Source organism: Lissotriton vulgaris, chromosome 2_1 (genome assembly GCF_964263255.1).
Source record: "Lissotriton vulgaris chromosome 2_1, aLisVul1.2, whole genome shotgun sequence".
In the NCBI taxonomy this organism is placed as follows: domain Eukaryota; kingdom Metazoa; phylum Chordata; class Amphibia; order Caudata; family Salamandridae; genus Lissotriton; species Lissotriton vulgaris.
Genome location: NC_141687.1, coordinates 561706716 through 561723789, shown reverse-complemented (window position 1 = coordinate 561723789; position 17074 = coordinate 561706716). Strand labels below are relative to the sequence as shown.

The window sequence follows — 17074 nt, the reverse complement described above, 5'->3', positions numbered from 1 at the left end:
AGGATAGAACAGCCTGCACCAGTACTTGCTTAGTGAGGAGTCTGCTGATTTTCCTTATCTTCCGCAACTGGAAGAAATCGGTAGAAACTACTTTTCCAATTCAGGACTTCATGGACAGGTCACAGTTAATTGTAACCCCGAGTCTCTTAGCTGAGGAGGATGGGGTGGGGTGAGAACCCAGCCCAGCTGGCTAGCAGTGTGTGCTCCAAGGGTTTCGAGTACCACCTATCAGGATCAGCTCGGTTTTATCTGGATTTAACTTTAGATGGTTGCTGTTCATCCAGTTACAGATGTGCAGCATGGTGGCTTGGAATTCAAATGTGGAATCAGGTGTGTTGTCGATGGTAAATATTAGTTGCAGGTCATCTGCATAATTGAATGTGCTCACATTTCTTTCTCTTAAGGATAGAATCAAAGAGAGTGACATAGATTGAACAGGTGCAAGGATAATGAAGATCCCTGTGGTATTTATTTATTTATTTATTTATTTATTTATTTATTTATTTGCAAACTTATACCGCGCTGGGAATCGACTCCCTAGGGAGTATCTCCGCGCCTTTGGCAACATCAGAAAGCAAATGGCCCTGTCATGTGTTATTAATATTCAACAGTATCAATAATTAAACAAGAAAGTTTTTAACTTTTTCCTGAAGGGAAAATGTTCCCTGCATGCTCTGATTTCCAATGGAAGTTCATTCCAAAGTTTCGGGCCTGCCACTGACAGAGCTCTTCCACCTTGACGTGTTTTCCAGAATCTGGGGATGCATAATAGTTCATGGTCTCCGGATCTCAGGGTTCTTGCTGGAATGTATGGGATGAATTTCTTAATTAAATCCTCCGGGCCTCTACCAGAAAGGCACTTGTGAATAATGCAGCAAGTTTTAAACAACACTCTTTGTTTTATGGTGAGCCAGTGGAGTTTTTTGAGAAGCGGCTTTGAAGGAGTCCTGGCCGGGGCATCGAGAACAAGGCGGGCAGCCGTGTTCTGCACGACTTGAAGTCTAGCGATGACCCCTTCGTTGGCGGCTAGCAGCAGACCGTTACAGTAGTCCAGTCTACTCAGCACGAGCGACTGAACTAAAGTTTTCCTGGTGGAATCCGGTAGCAAGGGGAACACCCTTCGGAGAAGTCCAATGACATGGAAACAGGAGCTTACTACATGAGTAGCATGATGTTTTAGGGTGAGCTCCTGATCCAGTTTGACTCCCAGGTCTTTCACTACCATTTTTGGCTCAGGGACTGGGCCAAGATCACAAGGCCACCAGTCCGGAGTCCACAGTCGTTTGGCTTCCCCAAAGAGAATCACCTCCGTCTTGGAGACGTTGCACTGAAGGAGGTTTGCTGCCATCCAATGTGCTACTTCTTTCATCCCTTGGGCAAAGGAGTGACGCACTTCAGGAGTCATGATTTTAAACAGAAAGAGGAGTTGTGTATCGTCTGCATACGATACAGGGATAAACCCGTGGGATCTCATGATGTTAGCTAGGGGTGCCACATAGATGTTGAATAACGTTGGGCTCAAGCAGGAGCCCTGTGGCACCCCCTTTGAGATCTCCACCTCCTCTGACTGGTAGGGGCCCAGTATTACTCTCTGAGTGCGTTTGCTGAAAAAGCTCCTTAGCCATGCCAGCGCCTTGCCACCCAGACCGATGTCAACTAGTCTGGAGGTCATGATCTCATGTGACAGTGTCAAACGCTGCTGACAAATCTAATAACACCAGGATAACGGAATACCCCTTATCCTGAAGCATATGAAGATTGTCAGCGACGGACAGCAAGGCGGTCTCGGTGCTATGCCTATGTCTGAAACCCGATTGAGAGGGATCTAGTTCCCCTGCACTCTCGATGTAATTAGATAAGTGCCGGTTAACAAACTTCTCGGCAAGCTTCCCTAAGAAAGGGAGAAGAGAGATGGGTCTCAGGTTAGTGAGGTCAGTCCATGGAATGGAGTTGTTCTTCCGTAGAGGCCTCACCAAAGCACGCTTCCAATCAAGAGGAACTTCACCTGATCCTAAGGATAGATTAAGCACCCGTTGAATCCCCTCTCCTAGATCATCCCTTAAGAGAGACATGATCCGAGCTGGAACAATATCCGACGGGCATCCACTCTTGGTTTGATTAATTAGAGTGCCAATGTCCTCGATTGATATAGGGGGGAATTCAACAAGCTTGTTAGCATTGTCTTCTGTCGTACAGAAGTGTGGGGGAGCCATACTATCAACAGTTCTCAAGGTGTTAGAGGAGGATTTCGAGGCTAAGATCTTGGCATAAATGCCTTCTATTTTCCTTACAAAAAACTGCGAGATGTTGTTACAGAGTTCTTGGGACTCAATCCCCTCTGTTTCGCAAGCTGCAGGTTTGACAAAGGTCTGTAAGATGTGATAAAGGACTTTCGCATTTTTACCCGCAGATGTTATTTGGTCTGCTATATGATGTTTCCGGGCAGACCGAATGGCTTTGTGATAATTTTTCTGGGAGGTCCTATAAAAGTCTTTATCCTCAGCCTTATGTGTGACTCTCCATCGTTTTTCCGATTTCCGTGCCGTGATTTTTAGTTGCCTGAGATCGTCTGTGTACCAGACTTCTTGTCTTGGGGCAGGTCGGGGTTTGTATGTTCTAAAAGGAACAACATGATTAATGGAGATAGTTACCGCTTCATTGAGAGCGGCTAGTGCCACAGTGACATTTTCGCCACATTCAGCCCAGTTAGGTTCGACAAATTTCTCCCTAAAGCTCTCAGGCGTTAATTTATTCCAGGGTCTTCTAACATCGGCCAAGGTTTTCTGTACTCCCTTAGGCACATGATTGGGTCGAGTATAAAACTCAATGATAGAGTGATCAGTCCAATCCACTTGGCAGGGAGGAAGACACTTTATGTAGGTGGAATTGTATAGCACAAGGTCCAAAGTGTGACCGGCTAAATGCGTGGGTCCCTGATTAACTTGGTGCAGACCTAAGGTGGTTAGATCTGCCAAGAGTGTCTGTGCCTCCACAGAGGAGGAAAGTTCACTATGGACATTGAAATCCCCTACCAAGATGAAATCAGAGTCCATCTGTATATGTGGGGCCAGTATTTCGACAAGTTGAAGAGAAAAATTCCCGGGTGGACCTGGGGGTCGATAGACTAATGCTCCCTTCCTTGTTTCTCTAGAATTAGGGTTTACAGTGAAAATGAGGAGCTCCATATGCGGATTACAAACGGTCTCAGTGACCACTACCTCAATTTCTTGTTTAAAAACAATGGCTAATCCCCCTCCAGTTTTAATTGGCCTGTCCATCCTTACTAATTTGTATCCTTGTGGTATCCCCATAGTAATGGCCGGAACAGAGTGGGGCTTCAACCACGTCTCTGTTAAAAAGCATAGATGTGGCTTTTCTGATGTTATCAGATCCCAGACCTGGGTAGAATGGGTGACTAAGGAGCGAACATTACACAGTAGGTTTTTGCAAGAAAGAGTTAAATCATTTGGAATGTCAAGCGAATTTGGCTGACAGTTAGTAAATTTTAGCTGGCAAGGAGTTATTACAGCACTACTAGTAAATTGAGTACGACAGATCCTGCAGGAAAACGGTCCCTCCAGACTCCCCAGTACCTTATGTGAGCACAGTGTGGTGGCATACCTGTTTAAGGCGAGTAGGGATTGACTGGTATACGTGAGACCATGCTGATGAAGCGACTCGAGGGTGTGTGTAGAAACCGCCATAGCCCCCTGCCCCTGGCCCCGTCCAGTCGCGGACGGGCGCAGACGGGCTGGTCTTTGGCTCGTCTTAGGTGCAGGAGTAGGCGCCACACTGCGCGTCAACACTGCGCGTTGAGTCGCCGAGGTGCTTTATAGCCCTCGAGTTAGGAGAGAGCTAGAGCGCTAACCGCTCGCCTCCCTGGATGTTCCTGCCTCTGCCCCGCCTTCCGCACCCGTGATTGGCTGAGGGTCGGACTGGGCGTGCAGGCACAGGACAAACTACAAACAGCAGGTCCCTCAGTGCGTGTGTGTATGCGGTACAATTTTAAACAAATTTCACAAAGTGCAACACTTCAACAGAGTGAAGCACAAGCAACAAGCTATTTTGCCCCTTTTAAAACAATTATTTCAGGTACGCAATTTAAAATTCTACACGAGCTGGTTTAGAGCAATTTAAAACATAAGAAGAGCAGAATGCTCGCAGATGGCGCCAAACGGAGTTGGGGAGAAGCTGCCACCGTCCCCCTTACCGCAAAGTCGGCTGCCGCCTCGCTGACTTTATAGCCCTCGAGTTAGGGGAGAGCTAGAGCGCTAACCGCTCGCCTCCCTGGATGTTCCTGCCTCTGCCCCGCCTTCCGCACCCGTGATTGGCTGAGGGTCGGACTGGGCGTGCAGGCACAGGACAAACTACAAACAGCAGGTCTCTCAGTGCGTGTGTGTATGCGGTACAATTTTAAACAAATTTCACAAAGTGCAACACTTCAACAGAGCATGTTGACTTCATATTAGGCGCAGTAATGTGGGAGAGGCAAACAGACTGGTAACGACCCTCCAAGAAGGATGTAATCCAGCCGAGAACCGAGTCCTGAAGTCCTGCGGCCCTGGCACGGTCCACTCAAATGCCATGGTCGACCATGTCAAATGCTGCGGATACGTCCAATCACACCAGAGCCTGCAGGGTGCCCTTGCCAGCTTCCTTCCTTAGTTTATCCAACACAGTCAGTATTATTGCCTGAATTAAATAGGAAGGATGAAACCCTGCTTGGTGGGGGATCAAGGTATTGAGACTGTTCAATGAATGAGCAGAGGCAACTTGGTACGTGCGATTCCAGGACCTTGGCCCGAAAGGGAAGCAAAGATATGGCACGTTAGTTAATCGGGATCAGGGGGTCTGCCACAGTTTTTTTAAAAAGAGGAACTGTGATAGATTTTTTGAAGGCTCTAGGAACAAAGCCCTGAGTTAAAGACTCATTCAGAAGAGAGAAGGCAGGGTCATTGTTTGCAGTGAAAACTTCTTTTAAAATGTAAGGTGGGCAGCTATCAATAGAGGATCCAGATTTAACTTTGATCTGTAGTTCCAAAAGAGCTTCTCTACTAATTGCAGGGAATTGATGAAGGGAACAGGGGTTTCTCAGCCCCGTTGGTAATGCCTCATCAGCACAGCTTGCAGGAATGCTAGCTCTAATCGTAGAGATTTTATCAATAAAAAAAGTGTTCAAGGAGTTGCAGAGCGAATGGGTAGGGATACATTTTATTCTGACTCTATCAGGATTGGACAGCTCATTAACAATTGCAAATATTTCTTTCAATTTATTGGTGGAGTTCAGAATCTTTGAGCAGAAATAAGTAGCCTTAGTAGATTGGATGGATGTTACATATTTCTTAAGTTGACCTAAGTAAATGTGTTTTTTTTCAGGGGAGTAGTTCCCTCTCCTCTTCCTTTCAGTTTGGGGTAGGACTAGTTTTTGAGTTTTTAAATCTTCTGAGAACCATCTCTGGGCCTCATGAAGCCTGGCTGTTTTTATTATCCAGATGGGACAATGTTTGATACTAGCTGTTGTTAACCAAGCTTAGATGTTTTCCTCACTTAGGTTAACGGATGGCTGATTATTAGGAACAGGGTTTGCCAGTGAACTACAAAAAGCATTAATGTCAATACTGTTCCATATCCTTCCCATGAGCCCTCCTTTAACTGGGGGTTTAACAGTAGTTATATTGTTAAGCACAAAGTGTATTAGAAAGAGGTCAGACCATGCACAGGAGAACACTGTCAATGCGGATACTGTAAGGTTAGATGTCCAAATTTGATCTAATGATGTGTGTGGGGAGGAAGATCCTTGAAGAACTCGGCAGATATAGTTGTGGCTACTGAGGTTATAGTGCTAGGCTGACTGGGCCATTAGAGTATTTATACTTGGATTCTGAATGTATGTAGGCATTGGATGAGGATTGAGTGGGAGACTGTGTCAAATACTGCAGACGTATCTCCTCCATTCAGATTCAGAGAGTGGGGAACATCACACTCTGGAAGATCTTAGGTGATGACGAGGCCTTTGATTATGTTTTTTGGGATGGCATAGTGGGCTGCTTGAAAAGATTGCGGATCTGCATATATCCTCTCCATATATCTTTCATTAATGCATAACACAAAGGCTTACCGAAGCTCTCACTGCATTCACACTTCCATGTATGACTATGATCGTTCCATTTATTGGCCTTCTTGCTAGTGACATGCATGATGTTGTGGTCTTAAATGATTTCCTCTATGGAAAAGAATGTGCATTTTGAAGAGGGGCAGAGAGATCAGGCAGCATTTTGGGACACACCTTGTTGCAAGGATGTTAGAATCAGCATAGGACTTTTATGGAGTTGTCTAAGGGCCCAATTTCAACGTTGGCAGTGTCGGAGCGGGGTTGCCTGTGGTGCATGCAGACAGAGAGGCACAACATGTGCCCCCTGCATGCACCCCCATGCACAGGGAACATAGGGGGCCCTCTAGGGACCCCTTTCTTTCCCTTTTGCCAGATTTCTCATGGAGGGTGTCCCCACCATAACAAGGCTGGCAGTGAGGAAAGTCCTCCAAGCTTATTACCTCCCCAGACCACCCCACGAACACCAGGGATCACTGATCCCTGGAAGGTGTGGCAGTCCCATGGTAGTGTAAATGCCCATGTAGTAATTCTATATTCGGACCACTGGTGTGGCAGTAAACGCCACACCACTGCAGGTTTGGTGGCACTATGGACTTCCAAACTCGTAATCTATCCCTAAGAGAGCCTTGGAGGAAGATGTTGTGACTGACAGTGTCAACAGTGACCCACATTTCAAATAAGATACATTTTGATGATCACATTCAAGAGAGGCAGATGTGAGGCTATGTTGTAGCATGCCTAATATAGAAAAAGAATACAGGTAGACTTGAAAAGGTGGCAATATGTTTGATATTGAAGTTCTAATATCTATTGTGGCACATTTTCTGCAACCTCATTGGGTCTTCAGGCTGAGTTGTACTACAACCTATTTGACCATTAGTTTTATACATTTAAAAGTGTGGGACAGAGATGCTTGGTCAATCTACTGGGCTTTGGTGGACTTAATGCATTCTGGTGTGTAAACTTCATATATCAAATGTAGGATGCTTTCCAACCATGTTTTCAGCTGGGTTAGGGGAACGGATTCTGCCCTTCGCAAGTAAATGATATCTAAATGAAACTGAATATGGATGGTTTTGAAACCCTGAACCCCCTTCAGCAACATTCAACTTAGTCAGTCATATGATTTTATTAGGTCGTTTAGGCCAGGTTGGGGTTAGCAATACATTCTTGTATTGGTTGAAGACAATATTTTTCATTGACCGTTCGCAGAGAGTGGGATTGCCTTCTTATTTGATGTTACCTGACCTCTAGCCATCAGAGGAGTCACAGAGGGCGACCAATGCTGTTCATTAACATATATAATCAGCTCCTATCATTCATAGATATAATCTGACTATCTCTAGGTGTGCTGATGGTGCATACTTTATGCTGAGAAGCCAGAAGAGGAGCTTAACTCCTGCTATATGGAAACAAATTGTTTCATAGCAAGCAACTATTTAGGCCTAATCCTTCTAACCATATAACAATGTTAAAAAACAAACATTTCTAAATATCTGCAATGTGCTAAATATAGATAGATTTATAATTGAACCTACACACCTTGTGAGCCATATGATTTATTTAGTAATTTTTTTCTTCCCGATCAGTTGCATTGTTATGCTTAGAACACCTGGCCTGACCAAAAGATAATATACTTTTTTATTTTCCTCTCGTATAAAATTCGGTCTAAGTCTTACATCTACGATATACAATATCTTTGATCAAAACTACATTTCAAAGACTGGCGAAAAATTCTGGAAAAATCTAGTCCAATGCTATCTCTAGATAATACATTGAACAGCACCAAACATTTTAATAATTTGCTCTCTAGCTCACTTGATAATCTGCTTCCTAATCAATTGCACATGTGCCAACATGTAACCTCTTCAGCCACTTGGTTTACTGAAGACTTAGGAGGCAATTCACAAAGGTAAATTTAGACATGAGTAAATCTACGTGTGTAAATGTACTCTTAAACTTTGTAGCAAGTTTACTACTTTTTGATTCCGAATGTACATTTACATAAAGTGCAGTCTTTCATATCTTCACCCTTGAAACTTGGGGTGGACACAAATGTATTTACTGCAGACAAAAATTGCCCAAACCAGCAGTAGCTCGGACCTGGAGAAAGTCCAGAATGACACTTGGCCAATCACTGGTACTGGAACACCCTTCCATGGAAAATAATATAAGCAGGGACTTAAAATCGAACCCCATAGTAAATAATGTTGAAACAAATCCATTTAGTTCAACTTTTAAAAATATATTTGCATTTATTTTAATCTATACAAAATTACATATAAATACAAAATAAATATCATTGTATGATAAAATATTTTTATTATGTAAATGTTGCTTTATCTTTAAAAAAAATAGTTCTATACATAGCTTTTTGTAAATTGTAATGCATAATAAATAAATAAAACATTCTAGTTTTTGTGAACCATTATTTTAAATAAATATTGTTAATTGAATTTAATATATATTCGAACCAATTAAATATTTAATTCAACTACTGCAGTACTACTTTATGTACTACAAATGCAGTTTGTAAATTTGGCCGATAGTAATTGCAACAGTGTTGCAAACATCTGCAGAGAAAGTGGCAGACAATTAACCTTGAGAATTTCTCTCTTTTTAAGCTGGAATTGCATCTCGGTAAAAAATTGATTGGTAGATCTTTCTCCTTCTTGGCACCTGATTTTTGGAATAAACCACCATCACAGCTCCGCTCTATCACAGACCACAAGCTATTCCTCAGGGAATTAAAAACCTGGCTATTTGATCACCTATAATTGTCGCTCTGTTCAACTGACCTTCAGCCCCAGCGGAGTTTTACGCTAGCACCATGAGACCCTTGGGTGATATGTGCGCTTAATAAATCTCTTTGACTTGACTTGACTAGAGAATAGTGATTCATCGCCATCTAGTGGCCGTTTTCCCATATGGCACTTAATCAAGAAAACAAGAATTCAAAAGAAGATGACCCTGAACTGCAGTCACATGTAAGTGACATGAAGAGATCCCCCTAAAAAGAGCATACAGGAGTGGAGACTGTCGGTGAAAGATCCTGCCCAACTGACCAGCACTGTAAGTGCTACATGCTCCCTTACAGCAAGTGCAGGTCCCTGTTGCCTCCAGCATCGATAGTCCCACAGTGACAGTGACCAGTCCCTCAATAAGGGCAAGACTGCACACCCCTGAACAGGGAGTGCACTGTTCGACTTAGCCCCATTGGTGTCTCCCTTCCACCTTTTGCTCTTGTCTCATCTTTTTTTGCTGGTCTAGATGCTTTGGGCACTTTGCCACTGCTGTTCAGTGCCAAATTGCAAGTGCTCCCTTTTGTAAATTATTGTATGGATTAGTGATTCCATGATTTGTTATTTGATTTACTTGTCAGTCCCTAGTACAGTGCACCATGTGTGCCCAGGGCCTTAAATCAAATGCTGCTGGTGGGCTTGCAGCACTGATTGTGCCACCCACAGGAGCAGCTTGTAAAATGTGGCTCAGGCCTGCCATTGCCAGTGTGCAGTCTGGGACTGCCATGTCAACTTGGCAAGTACACAAACTTGCCAGTCCCCAAACCTTCCCTTTTATGCATGTTAGTCACCACTAATGGAGGTCCAAGGTACCCCTGTGGGCAGTGTGTGAAAGGTAGGACATGCCCTGGTGTGTGTGGGATGTCCTAATAGTGAATCCCAGACAATTTCGTTTTTCACTATTGCAAGGCTGTCTGTTCCCATAGGCCAGATTGGGCAGTTTGATTATAACATCTTATAAACATAACTGACCCAGGGAACAAGATAGGAAAACACAGTTTAGTAATCCTGAACTCAGAATGTTAAAGTTCATCTTTTAGTGGGGGTGGTTTTAACATTCTGTGTTTGAAAATACCACTTTTAGAAAGTAGGTATTGTCTTGCCTAACTGTCCATTATGCCTCTGCTAGGTTTATGTATTGCATGTCTGGCTTGTGAGTGACCGGAGCTGGGAGAGGGCTGTGGCTCCAGCAGTCTAATGAGTCAGGCCTGGGCTGAATGGACCTGGGTTGAATTTAGAGTAGGGGGAGTAGATTGCCTTTTACCTGCCTGGGCCAGATCTGCTTTCAACAATGCTGTCTCCACCTCCTGCCAGGAACCTGCACCAAGGAGGACAGAACTGGTTTAGGCTGGTTACAGACACTCTCTGCCTACAGAGACAAAGGATTTGTGTGTATAAAAAGGGGGACCCAGACCCCATAACTTTAGATCACATCTGGGAAATCAAGAGGAACCTTTGCCAAGGAGAAGAACCGAAGAAGCTGATGGAGGATTACTGCCCATGTGCTGTTTGCTGTTTGGGGGTTGGCCTGCAGGGTTTGTTTACTGCCAAGGAAAGGAGAAAAGGACTTTGTTGTTTGCTTTGTCATCATGAGGAAGATCTCCAAGGGCTTGAAATTGAGCTTGCCTCTTGTCTGAAGTCTCAGGGACACAAAGACTTCACCACCAGCTCCCCTGAATTTCCTTGCTGGGAATTCCAGCCTGCAAAGAGGTGCCTGCTGCTGTTTAGGACCTCTAGAGACTGTATGTTGTTGGGATCTGGAAGATCGATGCAACGAGGAAGAAGCGTGTTTCATCTGCACCGATTCCTGATGCATAGCTGAGTCACAGAGAAGACTAGTGCTGCATCCGCACCTGGTCTGGATGCATCACCGAGCCATGGAGAAGAAGCGTGCCGCATCCACACCGGGTCCCGACGCATCACCGAAAAAACTGTTGCAGCACCTGCCGTGCGGCTGCATCACACTGGATCATCGCCATGCATCGAAGCACCATCTTATTGCATCGTAACCAGAACACAGTAAGAAACTGACGCATCCCCTACTCTCCGGTAAAGAACGGACGCATTGCCTCCCCTGCCCTGAAGTAAGGAACAGGTGTGCCACATCCACCGAAGCAAGGAACTGACACATCGCCTTCCCTACGACCCTTTTATTTGTTTTGCATGACGCATCTAAGGTCCTTTGTTGAAAAAGTGTCGCATTTACAACTTGCATTGAACTGAACTAGTTCTACCATTGAAGAGCCTATTTATTTTACTGTATAGTGGATTTTTGCAGTTTGGTCTTGTTTAGATAAAGAATACTTATTTTTCTAAACTGGTGTGCTGTCCATTTGTAGTGTTTTCACTATGTTACTGTACTTGCTCACAAAGGCTTTACACACTGCCTCTGCGATAAGCCTGTCTGCTCGTGTCAAGCTACCAAGGGGGTGAGCTGGGGTTATTTTGGTAGTGTATCCCCCTAATCCTGACTAGAAGCAAGGGTCCTTATTTGGACAAAGGTGCATACCATTGCCAACTAGTGACCCCCATTTCTAACATGCACCAAGAAGCAGCCGTGGCCTGAAAGTAGAGGTTGATGCAATGCCACCTAGCGGGCAAACGCTGCCAGTGCAACCACATTCATGAAAAGTTAGTGGCGTCCCTGCAAGACACTGCAGCAGGAGGCTGTGAGGCACAACAGCCAGAGACATTAAACCACAGCAGAAAGCAATCTAGTACCCAAAGTTGCGTCTGCCCAGAAGCCCAGATGGAGCCAAGGACGTTAAAGCATAAAGCAGCAGACCTCCAAGACAGCAATCCAGAAAAGGTGCAAACAGATTGTGCATGGTGAGTGTGCCCCCAATGGCTGTCTGACACCACTGGAAGGAAATAGCAGGACATGCCCCTGGTGGTGAACGGCCACCACCGCCAGAGAGAAGAGCAAGCATGCCAAGCTCCAGAAGAGGGCGCCTTGAAGAAGGACCAAGAGCATGGAGTCCGAGGTATACTGACGCAGGCCACGCCAGCAAACCAGGCAGCATGGGTAGGCACTCAGGAGATAGAGACATCTCCACAGAGAAGAAATGCTGTAGACAGCAAGGAGAGCATCCACATCTCCACTGTGCCAGTGAAGCCCCACAGTGGGCCAAAGACAGCACAGTGCCCTCCCTCACACTGCCTCAAGATGGAGTCGCAGGTGGCCCAAGACAGGCAAGAGGAGAGTAGCACACTCTATGTGGCAAGCTGCCACTGCAACATGCGCTCCAAAGACATGCAACACTTGGCCGGATGCCACATCGCTCTATATGCAAGGAGCACATCAGTCAAAGTGACCGGCCCGCTAAGCATGCCTGAAAGGAGGCAGAAGCAGGTGCCACGATGGCACAGGCTTGAGGCATGAGCACAACACCCTCGAGTGAAGAATGTAACCTGCCATCCTGGCAGAGGAGCACCGCGAAAATCCCTGAGGGGATCGAGCCAGCGAAAGGTCCTCAAGGAGAAGAATGTCCTACCAACAGGACAGACCTGCGACAGGTCTGCAGCAAAATTAAGACACAGTCCCAAGAACAGGATGCGAACAGCGAGATGTCCATGCGGTGTGAACATGAGTCATGTGGCATGATGCCACATTAGAGTGAGGAACCTGGTCGGAAGCAAGAAAGAGCGTGGCAGGACGCCATGTCACGACAGAGGAGAAGAGCAAGGCAGGAAGCCACTTCATGAAGGAGAGGAGAATGATACAACGCCACAGGGCAAACAAGCACCACAGGTGCACAAAAGGTAAAAGGAGAAGAGACACAGGACAGAGGCCTCGTGACAGCACTGGAGAAGGTGTTCATCAACACAATCCAGCCACCGGGGTGCAGAGACAGTGCAATCTGCGTCCAGGCCCCATGCTTCACAGTGTGACCATCCACTCACTTGTCACCGGCTGCTTGGCATCGATGGTGCCACATCTAGCAAGTGCACCTGCCAGAAGATAACCGTTAGTGGGCACGAAGTCCCTCCAGTCCTCCTCACTCCACAAGGTCGCTTCATGTTGTCTAACAGAAACAAAATCATTGCATACATAATTAACCTCTTAAGTGCTGCTGACGGCCAACGGTCGTCAGCAGCGCTACCTCCCCAGTGCTGCGCACGTCCATTGGACGTCCATTCAGCACTAGTTCCAATGGACAGCGCAGCACTGGGGAGGGATATTTACACGCAGCTAAGGTGTTAAGGTGCATCATCACCAAGAACATCTAAGGAGCATCAAACCACCAGAGTGGATCCGAATGCTCAAGACATCTATTGATCAACGAAGCACTCCTGGTGTCGTGAGAGGCTAGCCACTCAGGAACCTTCTGTGTGCCCCCATAAACCTGAAGCCTGTCGGAGAAGAGCTTACCCGACTATTGAACTAGCCACCCTTGGGGTTACAAGAGGCTTGGCCTTGGCCCTGTTGGGAGTTCTGTAGCGACCCCTCAGTACGGCCTATAAAAGGCCCGTATAGCCCACGCGGTCGCGTGACAATCCAGGGGCAAGGGCCTTAACAGAGTTCTTGTGAGAGGGGAATACGAACCGGAAAGATGCTCTGGCAGCTGCTCCAAGACAGGCACCGGGATGCATGGAGGTCACAGACAAAGACTGGTAATCTAAAGACCATCTGATGTAGGCATGTGAACCTGAGTCCTAACGGTGAGAGCACTCAGACTCTGAGACACCACCCTTTGCAGCTACATGAGCAATTTGGCTCGAGAGGCCCACACAGTCCACACGGTCCCATGGCAGCCAGGCAGGAGGCACTCCAGGAGACTCCTATGAGAGGGGAGTCCAGGCAGGAGAGGCAAGTCAGAAGCTGCTAGGCTATCGGAAACTGGAAGGCATCATCGCCTCCAAGGAATGCCCTCATCCACCATGGTCACCATCCGTATTTGCAGGTTGGCTGTCCACCGGAGCCTGAGTGCATGCAAGTAGACCTCCAAAGTGGATTCTACCACTGCTCCAGATGCACCACCATTGGACTCCAACACTGCGTGATCAGGCCAGCCCGGACTACATCGCTGAGGTGGACTAAAAGCATCCTGATCATGAGGTCCAGAGCACCAGAACTGCCCGGCAGATAATGTTGTTTGGTTTTTATAGGTAGGACTTTTGTTTGTTTTCTTTTCCATTAAAGTTTGGGAGGGATGTAGTGTCCTGCTGGACATGTTTTAGTGTTCAGCTTCCTGTTGTACCCACTCTGAATAACCACCCATCACAGGCGTCACCCGTCAGGTGACCCTGCAAATAAAAGGGGCTGGGCGCACGTGTCCTGGGCCAGTTACCAGTACCAAAGTCACGGTGTACCTGGCATTAATTTACAAGCAGGTGGGCCTAGCACCCACTACATTACAGTACCTACTCCCACAGGAAGGGTGGACACTGAGGTGCTACGTGCTCTCTATCAGACATTCTCTGAAATAGTGCATGTACAAGATCTTAAACGTTCAGGTGATGGCTTCCACAGGGAGCCTTGAGCAACCATGTTTCATCAATGCCAGTGTTACAGGATGCGCTCAGCGTCCCCTCTGGGGTTCCGTACATTTCTTGATAAACCGACGTTTCCACGTCGTGCTTGGAGACTTGACGCGGCGTCTGAGACGGAAAGAAAGGATGTCTTCTGATACAGGAAGTGACAGCGAACACCTCCACTCCCCGCGCGCCCCGCTCTTCTGCTCAGGATAGGACGCGAAAGTGTTAGCTGTGCTCCTGCGGAATTGTCCCTTTGAGCAATTGTTGATTAAATTAAGCCTCTCGTGCCACTTACGGAATGCATTGCTCTCCGTTCCAACAAATGTTCCTCCAGATTGGTCCCTCGTATGGTTTTTCGATGGCGCTTCAGCCAGCGAGCAGCTATCCAGGCAGAAACGCAAAACAAACAAATCACAGTGTACTAATCGCATTTTTTTGTCTGACTTCGTCCATCAATCCGGGCCTCTGAAGGCTAGCTTTCACTGCAAGGCCAACGCCAGGCAGGACGATTACACCTTGCGGAATAAAAAAAAAAAAGCAATTAAAGAAGGCGGCTTGGAAAATGTCAGCCAGTCGCGTTGCCGTAATCTAATTTTCATGTGCCAAGCTGTTTATTTTTTTATTTTTCTATTTTATGCATTGCCTCAGTGATGTGCCAGCCATGTGGGGAAGCTGGTGACAATGAATACCTGCCCACAAAGTGTCACTCGGTAATAAATGGTGCAAAAAGGCGGGCGGCAGGGCATAGGCAGGGGAAATATCACAATCCGTGTGCTAGATGGAGTTAAGGGCCTCTGGGGAAGCAGGGAACACAAGAGGCAGGTAAACTCTAGGGGAGGGAGATGGTGATTAGAGAGGCATTTATACACCCTGGATTCTGGTTATTACAGCCGCAGATGCGATCAAAGTCACAGTCCCTCAATGGGTATTTCAAGATATAACTTCACATCCGACGTTATTGTAGGTCAAGGGTTAACTTCTATATTTTCTCTTTCTAGCTATAGCTCAGTGGGTTAAAGTGTCTGCTGTGGACATCTGTGCGTTACCTGCATGACAAGAGTTTGAGTCCCGAAGGGAATTAGAATTTTTTAACTCTTTATGAGGTTAACAAATTGAGCACTGCTGAGTTACACAACAGCAGCAGCTGCTGTCAAAAGATCCTAAGTTGTTCAAGCAGGGTTTTAAACATTGGTAAAATAATAGTATTGTGATTGTGAAGATGCATAACCTTTGAACCTAAGTGGTGGTCGCACTTGTAGCTCCTATGTACATGGCAGTACAATATTTGGTAACATTTCAGGATCCATAAACTTGCTGAAAACATCGATTGGTCAACATTGCTGTAGCTCTTCACCAGCTCTGGCGAGGGGGTCTCGGGAGGGCTTTGGACAGCTCTTGTGGTCTCACTCAGATTGCCGAGGTCGTCTCTGTGGCATTACTTGCAGACAACAACAGGGCCATATTCATACCTTCAGATTTGCTCTAATCTAAGAGCGCCCAAGCAACAATCATTCGTTATCCAAGAAGTACCACAGGTCAGTGCAAGTTGAGAGCTAGTGGAAGCCTTCGATGTGCTAAAGTGAAGCCCGGCTCATGCCCTCAGTTCCTGGACATTGCTGATTAGATTCAATAGATGTTCAAGGTGTTTGAGCCAAACAATAAGGCTGACTGTATCGCTGTAGTCTTAACTACACAGTTGAGAACCAGAGGTTGCTCCGTGCTCTACCTTCGCTTTGTATTCCAAAACAAAACCCAGGTATGAAACAACTCCATCTAAGCATTTTTCCCTTGAGTTACATATTTCATGTTTTGGTCCACTTTCCACAGAGAGTAAGATTGGAAGTTGTCTCCAGAAAATAGAGCAATAAGAAGGAATAGGCAGATAAGTGGAGGGCCGTGACCAGGGAGCAGAACTACGCAAAGGACCGTTTGACTGCACCCAACAGTCCTCATGGTAACCTGGACCACAATCTAAACTCAACAGAGTCCATTCAGAGGGAAAAACACCTTGTCACAGCTACACATCTACAATCGTGTGATGCATACAAACCTAAATTACAAGGTAAAATCATATCCAAACTTGACCTCACACCCAGTTTGAGGGGGATATGGCAGTACCATTATTGGAAATGCTGGACCTCTACATTGCAGAGTCTGTAGACCTCTCCTCTGGGTGACAGCCATGTGTGCCCCACTAAAAAGAGGTGTCACTGCAACCAGTGAAAAACCACAGGTAAGGTAGTCCAGGGACGGTGCTTCCTAGAAGAATATTGAGGGAAACACATTTTTTCCACAAATTCTGCAGCAGTGTAGGGCATTGCAGAAGAGTAAGTTTTATAGTTTGGTTTGCAGGTTTTTGATACTGATTTTCCTGCTATCACCACAAGCATTGCCTGCAGCCAGCATACATGCAGGCAGTCTCTCATATCTTGCAAAACAACTACACAACACTTAAAAAGTGCCCACATTTGCAAATGTGGGCAACTTTTTTATCTATCTGCTTTGAAATTGGGGTCCACTGGTAATTTGGTGCAGGGACCTATTTTCTGTCCTACTCAGACCCTGGTACAGAAGTTGGTGTAAAGACGGTTCCTAAAATTATGGGCTACCCTAACAAGTGTAAGCAAAAGTTTACTTTTGGGAAAAATATTTTAAAAAAAACACTACAATGGGATAACTGCAG

The 17074-nt window shown here is 46.0% G+C and overlaps 1 protein-coding gene across 1 annotated transcript in view; it reads left to right on the top strand.

The window, feature by feature from the left end:
* Positions 1–17074, top strand: part of ERBB4 (erb-b2 receptor tyrosine kinase 4) — a 2375242-nt gene that overhangs the window by 900335 nt on the left and 1457833 nt on the right. The window lies entirely within an intron of this gene.